Source organism: Cricetulus griseus, chromosome 5, assembly GCF_003668045.3.
Source record: "Cricetulus griseus strain 17A/GY chromosome 5, alternate assembly CriGri-PICRH-1.0, whole genome shotgun sequence".
In the NCBI taxonomy this organism is placed as follows: Eukaryota; Metazoa; Chordata; class Mammalia; order Rodentia; family Cricetidae; genus Cricetulus; species Cricetulus griseus.
This window is the reverse complement of record NC_048598.1, coordinates 127971148-127985123: the sequence shown is the minus strand read 5'-3', so window position 1 is coordinate 127985123 and position 13976 is coordinate 127971148. Positions and strand designations below refer to the sequence as shown.

The 13976-nt window shown below is 40.6% G+C and overlaps 1 protein-coding gene across 3 annotated transcripts in view; it reads right to left on the bottom strand.

Moving 5' to 3' along the window:
- Window positions 1-13976, bottom strand: part of Ppp2r5e (protein phosphatase 2 regulatory subunit B'epsilon) — a 140816-nt gene that overhangs the window by 44725 nt on the left and 82115 nt on the right. The gene's annotated exons all lie outside the window — the stretch shown is intronic.

Genomic DNA, 13976 nt, shown 5'->3' with positions numbered 1-13976 from the left:
TTTTAGAATCCCAGGTGGGTGTGTTTACTCATTTAAGCACTTATTAGTGCTGTTATGTGTACACACCATTCTGGACACTGGGAAAATAATAGTGAACAGAGAAGAGAAAAGCCTACTCCTTCATGAAAATTCCATTCCAACTAAAGCTGTAATATCCCCACTCCCAGTTATGAACACTGAAATCAGGTAGGTAAGCTATGAAAGAGTGACTGGATTCTATTGGAAGTGCCACAGGAAGTCATTAATGGATTGTATATAGGGAAGTCACATGATTTGATTTTTTTTTTAATCAGTTCAATAGCTTTAGAGAGTTTAAGCAGTATGACAAGGACAGAGGTCACTCAGACTAGAGGGTGGCAGAGAAAACAGTATGTGTGGAGTGACAAAGGAAAGAATACAGGATGGGGGGTTGAAATAATAGCTCAGTGGTTGAGAGAACTAACTGTTCTTCCAGAGGATCCAGGTTAAATTTCCAGCACCCAAGTGGTGGCTCCTAACCATCACTACTTCTAATTCCAAGGGATCTAACATCCTCTTCTGAACTTCACAGGCACCAGGCATGCACACAATAATGCATGTAGGCAAATACATACACAATAAAGGAAATAAACAAATCTTTTTTTTTTGGGGGGGGGGGTTCGAGACAGGGTTTCTCTGTGGCTTTGGAGACTGTCCTGCCTCTGCCTCCCGAGTGCTGGGATTAAAGGCATGTATGTGCCACCACCCAGTGGAAATAAACAAATCTTTAAACAAAGGATGGGTTTCCCAAAGTGAAGACTGGGGAAAGCAAAAAGTGCTTTGTTTTGTTTTGTTTTCTTGTTCTGGTAGAGCGATTTGGAGGTCCAGCTAAAGATGTAAGAAAGGCAACAAGGCAAATGAACCTGGACTTTTGACCCACAGTTTGGGACTGGAGACATGTGAGAGCTTGTGTTTATAGATACTTAATGCCATGGTATTACTGGGTCACTTTGGGAAGGACTGCTGGGTACCCCAACATTTAGAAATAAAGTAGACCAAAAAGTACACATTGAAAGCAGGGGAGAGTAGGGGGGAGGGGATGACAGCACTGTCTCTGAGGAAACTAATGAGGGAAAAAAAAAAAAAAAAGAGGACAGACAACAGCAGTGAATGCTGTTCAGATGTTGGAAAAGATGTACCCAGAGCAGACACGGCAGCCAAGAAGTATATACTACCACAGCTCCAATAACCCCTGAGAACAGAAGCCCAGCTCCTAGGTAACAGCCAGTACCCAGTAGGGGTACAATGGAAGCTAGGATGTCAAAAGCTCCCCAGTGTTCTAGAAGGTAGGATGACAACACTTTGTACTTTAAGCTCAAATGATGAGGGACAAAATTAGAGTATATATTTTTGCTATAGGTAATTTTCTCTTCTAACAATTATGAGAGAAGTGTATTTAAGAAACTAGAGACTTTTTTAGATACCTAGCCACCTAGATGTCTCTTCAGCCAGCCAGCCATATTCCAATTCACAAGGTGCTTTACCCAATTTGAATCACTGCAAGAGTATTGCTTTTCAAAATCACATTTTCATCTGAACTAAGTCAATTATACTTAGTATGCCTTTGGAGACCTTTTATAAATGTGCCATTCATCAGTTAGCTCTCATTGGTGTTGACTGTTTTCTTTCCCTCTCTGAACTCACGAAAGGGGAGAAAATGGACATTCTATAGAATACTTGAGTAGACACTGGAACTTATGCATACCCTGGGACATGCCAGCTCTCTCAAGGGCCTCCCACTTGCTACAGCTGCCATCTGTTTTCTGATCTGTCTCAGCCTAGTCACAAGAACTAAGAAACTTGTAATAAACTTGTGTTTATTACACCTACAAGGGATTCATTCAATAAGCATTTGCAAAAAAAAAAAAAAAAGGCTACATGTATATGAAGTTATGGATTACGGATTCAATTTAACTTTTCCAGGTGACTGAAATAAATGCAGGTTATTCATAACACCTATGACTGTACAGTGTCCAAAGTCTTTGGTTTGGTCAGTTTCATCTTCTGCTACTACATCAAAAGAACACCAAGGTGTAGTCATTTCTTCAGTGCTTTACTAGCTTATTTCTAGACTTTCTCCACAGGAGTTCAATGGTCGGAGTATGGAGCTCTAGAGCAGAGAGAAAGAGTGGCAGTGAATGGTCCAATCTGGAACACAGTATGTATAAACAAGATGCCATGACTACTAAGAAACTAATCTAAGAATAGGCTGGCCGGGCGTTGGTGGCGCACGCCTTTAATCCCAGCACTTGGGAGGCAGAGACAGGTAGCTCTCCGTGAGTTCGAGGCCAGCCTGGTCTACAGAGAAGTGCCAGGACAGGCTCCAAAGCTACACAGAGAAACCCTGTCTCAGGGGGAAAAAAAAAAAAAAATAGGCTGAAAGGGCTACATAAACTTTCATTTGCAACATTCTCCAAAAATATAAAGTTGGAGATAAACTTTCTGTCCAGTTAACTAGACACATACATCAATTACAGGAGTAGTGTGAAATTTTAAATACGGTGGCTATCAGGAAACACTAAAAAAGAAGAGGGAAAGTTCCTAGTAAGAATTTAGTCGCATAGTGTGTAGTGCCTCATGCTGATTGTACACCACTGTAGCTCTAAGAATGGAAATGGGTAACAAGAATACTGTCACCCAGAGTCGAAAAGCAAAGCCTGGAGTCATAAGTGAACAACCTGAGGACTGGATGAAGGGATAAGTTTAAGTGCAATGCTTAGTTTCACACTACTGAATGTGAAGTCAAATCATTCCTGGATGTGATGTAGAGGTCACCTTTAAATTACTTGATTTATCTGCAACAGTTTGTATGTGGGGCCCAATATGGGGAAAGGGCACCTGATAGCCCCCACCCCAAAAAGGTAACAGTCCCCTGTCACCATAAACCTGCTTTCATTAAAGCACTGTGATCACTGGCAGTGACTCCAGGCTTACAGTCCAGGTGACAGTCGCTGCATGTAGATCACGACCACAAGCAACCACTAGGATGATGCTCAACCACACAGCAGTTCTATAATGACCTCATGTGGCTAGATGAAAATGCATTCGGGTATTTCCTGAGTGCATTCCGCCGGGTGACGAGCAGGCTAGCATAATACCTGAATCCTTATACTTCCCTGTATCACAATATAACAAAATGACCTAAATCATCACCTCTGTGCTCTATAATGTATTTTCTAGATAGGTGAGTACCACCGTTACTGAATAATAGCAGATGAACTGCTATTCAGTATCTCAAGAACATTCTTCCCCTTTAATCTGCAGGGCTAGCATTTCAAATACCTATAAAAACTCAAGCATACCAACTGTAAAAGCAAAAATAAGTGCCAGGAGAAGCATAAAGTGAATTCTTGAGATTACATCTAAACAAGTAAAACTTCAAACAGAAAAACCATGCAAATAGTGTTATATAGAGTATCCACCTAATTAAGAGGTGTTATTTATCTAGTATTATTCATAGTAATACTAATACAAGTAACAATATCAATATCCCTGAGTTTTTCCCCTAGCTTATTCACCTAGTTTTCATTCAATAATCTATCATATATTGAAAAGTCACTAAATGATTTAATCAAACATTCACAGTCCAAGTGAGAGCCCAGTAAATACAATGCTGAAGCTAAACCCTAGCACATTATTCTCATGATCTTTGTCAACAATGATGAACCCAAATAAATAAATTTTCTAGAAGGAAAATGGGAGAATTTCATAATTGTTCATCAGCAGGTCACATAGATGTCGACTTAAAAAGCAGTTATATCAGAAGAAAAATATGAATATAAACATGACTTAAGTCTCTAAATCAGATTTATCTAAATCTGTAAAACATACTAAAAACCTGTCAAACCAGTCATACATACTAAAACTTGTACTAAGATTGAATATTGAACTAAGAACTAAAATTCCGATAAATTTTCTAACATTAAAATAATAAACATGCATATATAAATATACAAAATATAAAGTGTCAAGCTACAGCAACACAAATTTAAGAATCATTAATGGCCAGATAATAATGATAAAATATCTTTTTAATTCTGCCCTTTAAATGGTTATAGGTAAATCTTAAAAACAAGAACAAAAATCCCAAAACGTATTATACTGTTCAAAGTTAATTATAAGAAAGCTAAATATTATAATATTAATGTTAAATGATATTACCAATATACTTTGGGGGTAGGGTTGAGACAGGGTTTCTCTGTGGCTTTGGAGGCTGTCTTGTAGACCAGGCTGGTCTCAAACTAACAGAGATCCGCCTGCCTCTGCCCCCTGAGTGCTGGGATTAAAGGTGTGCGCCACTGCCGACCGTCTACCAATATACTTTTAATTTTCAAGACAAGAATTTCAAGAAGCTACTATGCCAACCATGTTAACTTGCATCAAGTAGGGCTTCCTAAGTCAAATGAGGTCTACCAATGCCAAGTACAAGTGTCACCAGCCCAGAAGACAATCAAAACCACTGTGAATGTGAGTATGCTCACATCCCAAGCTTTAGCACACAACTACATTTGTGGAGAGACATCTATGCCTTTGAGGAAACCGGCTAAGGACATTGTTTATGTGACAGAGAGACATGCAATCAGAAAAATTGTGAGATCTTTTACAATGTCTATAAATCTGTAACAATCTTGCGGCGCATTCACCATCATACCAAGTCTGAATTACAGGATTTCTAGAACACAGCACAACTGTTACACCTTCTGAAGAGGCAGAAAGAACATCTTAGATTTTTTTTTTTTAAACCCAAGAGGCAACTAATAACAGGAAATAACAATTTAAAACACTTCAAAAAATATTGCCTGATAAGAAAATTTTAATATATCAACATTTTCAAAAGACAGTATGAAAGAGATAAAAAACTTTAGGCATGTCCTATTGTCCTAGCTCACAAGGAAGAAATCACTTTTTCTTATATTTCTGTGGTCAGTTGCTTCATTTTGCCAGGTGTGATAGAATATCTGTGTATGTATGTGTATATATACATATGTACATTGACATACAGAGAGGTATACAAGTTTATACACATGCACATACTATTTGATACCATTTACACACAGGTGGAACTGTGGAACTACATCGTGGTGTTATTGTCAGAGCACAGTTCTGCTCTCTCCCTCTCTGTACCGCACAGTATCTTACTTTAAATGGGATGACCTCTAAGGAGTCAGTGGGTTTGTCTGGACTGGAGCTGGCAAGGCTGATTCCTTTCCACTAATACCTCTGAGGAGCCCCCTTTGAATCTTTTCTCTTGCGTTGACTCGTGTTCCAGAGATGGGCAATCTACACTGTGACTTGAGAGCTGGGTAATCTGGAAGCTGAGAAAGATGCTTATGGAGTAGTCCCTACTTTCAGAAAGACACCCACTTCCTTCGACACTGGCTATAGCCCCCAAGTACTGATTCTCTCCAGTGTTAGCATCTCTGCAGAGGGAACCTTGTTTGGGGGAAAATCACTTCACTACCTGCTTTAGAGAGAGTGAGGAAGAACCATTAGTATGGCTTCTTATATAAACTTTGCCCCAAAGCGCCTGACTTTGTCTCCAGACATCCTTTCCTTGAGATGCATTTGTGCCACTTCCTTGTTGTTAAGGGGTGTGACTTAGATAATTTCCAAGGCACCTCTGCCAAGGCTTTAGATTCAGTCAAGGTAGTGAAAGCAACTCCATCTGTTATCCAGCTTCCAAAATGCTGATTCTGTGATCTCTCCCCATTTTCTATGTTCTCATGTGTCTTATTTTCACAAATTTAGTGAGATTTTTAAGCGGTAAAGGAAAAAAGCAAATGCACATGTTCCATCTATTTTCTAAAGAGTCAGCAACTAATTTCATATTAAAATATTTCTTCCATCCTACAGGAACTCCTGCTAATTCAATAGTTTAATTTCTTTATACAAATACATCAATCCCTTTTTTATTGGGAAAGAATCCAATCAAACAGCACAAAAACCAAATGGCAGCTGCTCACATCTTAGCCAAAGCAAAATTTGAGAGCCACACAAGCCTCCTGCCTCACGGATGCACTGGTAGTAAAGTAGGTCTTAGTAGGAAGCAAAGCAGAACCCAACACACATCCAGGGTCTGCAGATGAACACAGAATTCAAATGAATGGATCTGAGTCACCCTTTCATTAAATGGAAAAGCACATGAATCTCGAGGGGAAATGTCAGCACCAGAACTCAAGGGAGAGTAAGAAGGCTTCACCCCTGGCAAACTGCTCTCGGCTCTCTGTCACCATTTCCACCTGGGCCTGCAGACAGCCTTAGTCACTCCATTTCCAGTCCAGAAGGCTCTGCCATCATCTCAGCTGGTCTGTTCAGAACCAACTACCTCCCTGGCCCCCACTTACACTGGGAGAGAGCTCCTCCCACTTTCTTACTCTTTCAGTGGGTTGCTATTCTTTTGACCCTTTGGAGTTGTCCCTGGCTTTACACAATTATTAAATTCATCAAATTTCCACTGCCTAAAATGCTAACTAAGTATGTTTAAATTTAAGATTTTAAAGGGGAAGTAAAGACTGAGATGAAATTGGTTAAAAAAGAAAATGTGACAAGTACCCAAATTTAAATAACGATTTTCTGTGATGAGCATGAAGAAACAAACATAGAAGAAAATTTTCACGCATATTCTTCTCCATTTCCTTTCACTCTGCCCCATCTGACAAGATCAGGACAACCATACTCAACCAGCCACCATCATGTGCTAAGCTGCTTGTCTCACTGTCCTTACAAGAGCAAAGACCTTCTTCAGAGACTGGAAAAGGAAACCGTTTCTATCTCACGAGTTATCCAAGAACACCCGTGCCCTCCTGCCCACTGTCTCCTGCCCACAGCCGTCTTCCTAATTTGCTAAGCTCTCTGTGATCTGGACTCACCCCTGACCCTCCTACTGCTCCAAATCCAAACACAAACTCTCTACTACAATCAGCTTCTTTCTCAAGATTAAACTTTGCTCAAAACACAGGGCATCTTTTTACCTGATGAAATGGTTACAGGGATGTTGAATTAATTATCTAGTCTGTCATCCCCACACAAAACCATCACAGGGAAATTCAACTTCACATAGAGATGACTATATTGCATTCTCTCCAAAATTGGAAATGTAGCAGTGAATCCAAAAGTGAAGACTGTTGATATTAAATCTTAGAATCCAAATACAGAGGTGTAAACACCGCAGCAGTCAGTGCTCACTCTGTATAAACACAGCACAGACCCTTGTACCACTGGCGTCTACAGACAAGTCCCATCCCCAGTTCCCCTACACCAGCCCCCTCAGACAAGCCAGGAGATAGGCTTGCTCAACTTGGAGAATTGGTGATTTCTGAGAGCCAAAACCTACAAACTGATAAAACAATACTTTGGCTTTAACATGAGACTTTTTTAAGATCATAAATGCTGAACAACTACTTTGAAAACTGAGATTCAAAATCATCTACTGCTACGAGAAAAATTGGGACTTTTAAAACAAAGCCTCTGAGATTTGGAATTTTAAAAGAAAGCATATACAAAGCACACCCTATTTCTGATGTACATTTCTAGCCAAGGGTACTTGCTCCCACTTAAAAACACTATGCTAGGATGGAGAGATGGCTCAGTGGTTAAGAGCAATTAGCTGCTCTTCCAGAGAACCTAGGTTCATCTCCCAACACACACATGGTACTAGGCTCATAACCTCTGTAACTCCAGTTTCAGAGGATTTATGGTCTCTGAGAACACTGTATGAATGTGATACATAGACATACATGCAAGCAAAACATTCATATTCAAAAAATAAAAATAAATCATAGAAAGGAAGGAAGGAAGGGAGGGAGGGAGGGAGGGAGGGAGGGAGGAGGGAGAAGGGAGGGAGGAATGAGGGGGAGGAATGAAGGGAGGGAGGGAGGGAGGAGAGGAGGGAGAGGAGGGGGAGGGGGAGGGAGGGAGGAGGGAGGGAGGGAGGGAGGGAAGGAGGGAGGGAGGGACAGACTGACTAATGTTAACAAAGAAACACTACCAAACTGTCACCACCTTGTCCTCTATGTCTGTGCACCTGTTTCTTGGTCTCTGTGACCTTTCATTGGTAAAACAATGCCCTGAACCATCAATGCACACCTGACTTCCATCTGACCACAGAGATCCTGCCTATAGTAACAGTCCTCCTTACCTTAGAACCACTGCCCAGAACAGGCTGGACAGAGCTAATGCTGGCTTCATCTGGAGGGACAGAGAGGATGTGGATATTAGCTCCTCTAAAGGAAACCCAAAGATGGTTGTGGGGCACTAAGCGCCAGCCTGCTGGCTCACATATCATTTCAACACCACTACCTCACAAATTTCCTTATTCCCCACACTGTTGCTAAGAACATCACACACAAAAAAACAAACAAACAAACAAAAAAACATTTTCCAGCACCCTTTATCATCTAATCCTAACGTAATTTTTTGACTTTTTTTTTTTTTTTTTTTTTTTTGCGGGAAATACCAAAGGCCCTCAAAAGGAGTGCCTGCCTTAGTCCAGACAGTGTTCTGTCTCACCCAGTAAAGTGTTTAACCTCTGCAGAAAAGGTAATACATACAGTATTTCAAAACTAGTATCATTTTCTTTGGGGGGGAGGGGTTCCTCTATGTAACTCTGGTGGTCCTGAAACTCACTCTGTAGACCAGGCTGGCCTGGAACTCACAGAGATCCACCTGCCTCTGCCTTTCAAGTACTGGGGTTAAAGGCGTGCCACCACCGCCCAGTTTTCAAAATTATCTTTTAATAAAATCTTTTGTTACCTATAGTTCCAAGGGCCCAGAAATATCTTCTCCCACTGCGGCTTGCTCAGCCATTTTATTAAAAAGTCTACTTGCTCTCCAGCTTATCAAATAATCATTGCCAGTCCTATTTTTACTCATAAGCATCATTCTTGTATGTGTCATCCCCATGCTCATAGCTGCTCTCCGTGCCAGGACGCATCCTGTTTTCTCTTCCCCATTGCTTCGGAACTCTGGTGAACACTGTAATTGTGCTTTCACTCTCGAAGCCCCTCGTCTTCTCTACATTGCAGGGGAATCTCAGAAGTCACTGTGCAGCACATGTCATCTTGTTTTCCTTACAGATCAGGTTTGGCTCTAAATATTGGTCAGTAGCCAGCTACCTCCTGGAAATAACCTGCTCATTGTTTTCCTGCCAAATTCTTGCCTCAAGCATTACAGTCTCTGTGAATTCCATGCTGAGGACATTGTTTTCTCTGCTTTTTCCTCATAATCACCCACCAGTGTGATGCAAGCAGCTTTCTTCTTAAAGAATCAATCCTTCTCTCCATTCCTCCCTTCTCACTTCTGTCTCTCAGCAAAGAAATAACTTACACTGTTCAAATGCCAATAGCCAGGACAATTAAAGATACTCTTTATTTAAGATCCTCTTATACATGCTGCAATTTCCTATCTTCTTGGTGGATTTTCAAGAAGCACTGCTATACCTGTAAACAATGTGTCCATTTTCAAGTTGAAATTAAAAGGTTGGGGGGGGCAGCACTAAAACCTTGAATGGCACATCTGCTGCCAGGTTTGCAAGGGAGGGCAGGGACAGAAGAGCAGAGCTCTCAGTACAGTGGGAAGATATTATTGGATATCAGTGATTGACAGACCACACCTCTCAAAGAACATTACATATACTGAAAATTCCAAACAACCTTAATTTAAAGCAGTTAGGCCAGAAGGACTACAGCTTGAAAACGAAGCAAATAGTTATTTCCTAAAATAAAAGTATTTTTAAGAAAATTAAAATTAACCACAGTTAAAAATACCTCTCAAACTCCTTAAGAATTCCTGAGGTACAATAATTTGTTAGTGCAGGAAGGGCATAAATACACAATTATATCAGGAAAAATTATTTAGGTGACTTAGGGGAAAGCTGAAAGTGGGAGTGGGAAGTGATTATGATCAAAACATGCTAACTGCATGAAATTAAGAGTGAACACAGATCCCCACAATCAACATATGAGCTGGCCTTGTCAGAAGCAACCAAAAATACAGGAAAGGACTGAAGAATCTCTAGATTTAGGGCTGGAGAGACAGCTCAGTGGTTAAAAGCTCTGGCTGCTTGTTCTTCCAGAAGTCCTGAGTTCAGCACTAACATGGTGGCTCACAATGGCCCATGACTATAGTCCCCTGGGTTCCAATGTCCTCTTCTAGTATGCATATATGCAGACAAAACACCCATCTACATAAAACTGATAAATCTTTTTTAAAAAAATAAAGAATCTTCAGATTTAGAAAAATTCAAGGGGGGAGGCGAGCATGGTGGCACAGGCCTTTAATCCCAGCACTCAGGAGGTAGAGACAGGTGGATCTCTGAGTTCAAGTCCAAGCCTGGTCTACAGAGTGAGTTCCAGGACATCCAGGGATACAAAAAGAAACCCTGTCTCTAAAAAGGGCGGGCAGGCAGGCGGGCAGGAGGGAGGGAGGGAGTTCAAGGGTAAAAGCATAGTATAGAGGCAACATGTATACAAATAAATATAAAAATTAATGTATGGCTGCAATTCCATATTGTGTAATTGTTATTAACAGCCTACCCAAACTGACATTAAGATAAAGTTGCTCCTAGAAGCAACAGGTTATTAAATGAAAATCCCAGTACCAGGGGTGGGCTACCACCCTAAAAGCTGGGCCTCCTGGAGCCCCCAAAATAACCCAGACAACTGCCATTGCCTTCAGTTGCCCACTTAGGTAGACGACAAAGAAAGCAAACTAGTTTGGCCTGGAGGCTTCCTCTCTGCCACCTAGCCTTCATAGTATCAGAAGGTGCTATGCTATTAGAGGAGAAAAGGCAACAAGTCTTGCTCAGCTGTAGACCCTGTGAGCAGCAATACTGTCTGGCCAACAAGAGAAGCCTGCCAGTGCAACAGTGACAAGTCTGTTATGACAGCAACAGCAACCAACCACTTTTGATTAGATCTGATGCCTGTCCTACAGTGCAGAATCCACATCTAGTAGATTTGGGAAGCCACTACTGCTGTTTTGAAAAATGGGCATGCTACACCTGTCAAACTGTCTTCAAAACAACAGTTTATGCCCTTAGAATAGTGCTGTCAGCAACTTTGGTCATGGAATCTTCCTTTTGCAGTGATCAGTAGTAACTACAGAAACTAATAATTGGTCAAGCATTAAGGATAAATGACTAGGGGCTGGAGAAGTGGCTCAGTGGTTAAAAGTACTTGCTGAGTTCAGTTCCCAGTATCTGTATGGGGGCTCATAACTATCTATAACTCCAGTGCCAGAGGTCCAATACCTTTTTCTGGCCTCTGCAGGCACCAGGCATAAACTTGATACACAAACACATACGTAGCAAACACTAATACATATAAAATCTAAAAAAGAAAAGGGAAAAATAAGAAAAAAAAATAACTAGGGTAGAGAGATAGCTCAGCAGTTAAGTTTTGAACTACTCTTACAGAAGATTCAAGTTTGATTCTCAGCACCCTTGTCAGACAGCTCATTCTCACCTCTAACTTCAGCTCCAGAGGATCCAACACCCTCTTCTGTGCTCCTCAGGCACATTCACTCATATATACTCACCTCTACACGGATACAGACACACACACACACACACACACACACACACACACACACACACACCTTTAAAAGAATTATTTACTTTTATATGTATGGGTATTTTCCTTGCATACATGTGCAATGCCCTCAGAAACCCACCATGTGTAAGCAGTCAGTGCTCTTAACCACTGAACCATCTTTCCAGCTGCAACATTTCTTTTAAAGGCTAAATGCCTGTTGAATATATCTAGCTATAAGCATCTTAATCACCTCCCCCAAGGCTCAAGGAACATCAAAGAAGGGGTAGAAAGACCAGAAGAGCTGGACCAAATAGGTAGGAACTAGTGTGGAATGCTGGCTTCGGGACATGCCATGACTGTCACACTCTTGAACTCCAAGCAACTGTGGTACCTACAGAAGATCTACACAAGAGTATGTATGCTACCATGGGAGCAGAAGTTACCAGTTGATGGAGGAAGAGGACATTTCCTTCAGTAGCACAGCCAGTGGTGGAGGTACTCAGGAACCTATAAACAAAACCGCTAGATGCTGGCCTATTCTCCTGTAACAACTACTCAAACTCACTGGATCCCATGCTCCAAAAAAGAAAAAAGACATGAAGGCAGAAGTAGGGCTAGTTGGAAAGAGGAAGAGGATCAGCAGAAAGAGGAACAAGGAGAGGAACAGAAGGAAGGAGTAAATTATGACTGAAATAGGTAGATGTGTGAAAATGCTATCATGAAACCCATTGTAATTAATACATGATAATAAAAATATTAAAACAGGAAACCTGAATAGTTATACATATATTTATGATACTGAATGCATAAACAAAGACCTTCCCATGGGGGCTGGAGGTGCAATTTAAGTTAAAAAAATAAAATAAAATAAAAAGTGCAAACTCTAGGCCCAGGCAGTTTCATGTTCTCACCTAGGCATCTAGTGTAGATGATTAATGCACATATGGCAAAATCAAATTTAAACAATTTAAGAATCTTTCCATCCACATAAAAATACACAGAACACACACATAAAACTGCAGTCAAAATCAGAGAGCTCAGTAATATCATGAAATAAATCTGCATACCTCAAGAAAATAAATACTGCTAAAGGAACATTAACCAGAGTAGCACAGGGTGACAGCTTAAGGAAAAAGCAAAATACCTGCCAGTGGCTGTTTCTCAAAAAAATGGCAAATTCTAACATCTGCCTCTGGCCTTGCCTTGTCAAACTCTCTCCTATGTACCAAGAATCTGTAAATTTCTAATCTGCTTCTGAGGTCCCATATATCTTAAACTTACCCATTCTCAAACTTTCCCAATAACTCCTGTTAGCAAATATCTTTCTCATACAGCTCCTTTTAGTTATCTGCAAAGCAAACTCTAGCAGGGGTATAATTATATTCTCTAGCAAATGCAAGACTTGACAAGTGACAAACTCTTACAATTCCTGGTACTACATTAGTAACAAGAAATCCTCTATCTTTCAGTTAACAGGGTATACAGTAAAGTTAACAAAGCATCTTAAATTATGTGTAGGCAGACTCTGAGGCCCTTAATTGGGAATTCCTAGTTCTCCACAAAACCACAGTAGTCTAATAAGAGGCTAATCAGAGCTATGATTTCCAGGTAAATCAAAGAATGTATTTTTAAAAACGAGTACTTAGATAACCAAGCAACACAATATAATTTAAAGGGGGGGGAGGGAATAACAGTAGCTGAGAGATGATGTAAAGTACTCAAGGAAAGACCTCAACAGGAAGAAAAGACTGTTCAATATACTTTACACTAAAGCTACATTAACTCTGAAAGCCGAATATCCTCAATCTGCAATATACAGAGATCTAATCACACAATAGGAACAACGCAGGCTTGAAGCCAAGACTAGCCAAGTCAAAGACAAAAAATATGAAAGTAATAACAGCAGTGATGTATGATAAAGTTGTGTGGTTTTTGTACAGATTTTACTTAAATGAAGCCATTATATCTTAGGTACCACTGCTATAGGAGGAATCACTTCTGTTACCATGATCTCAACTTCCTCATTCTGCCCATCCTCAACCAATTTGTTCCCACCTAAACCATGGCACAGTGAACATAGAGTCCCATCATTGTACCTGCCTCCTGCCCACCTCCATGTTGACAATGACCAGTTCTATATCCACTTTTCACATTAATTAGACTTCCCACAGGAACTTGAACAGCAACAGCAAAAACTCAACTCCTTAGCTTCCAACCAAAACTGCTCTCCCTACTGCTTTACCTTAATAGAAGCACCACAATGACCACAGCCACCTGAACCACCACAGGGGATTGCCACAGCCATCTAATCTCCTTCCTCTCTCAAAACATCCACAAAATAGCTTTGCTTGCAGTTCCAGGTGACTCTCAAGAGTTGGCTTCTCTACCTATATCACCTGCTATTGGCTTAGAGCTGTACATCTTCTC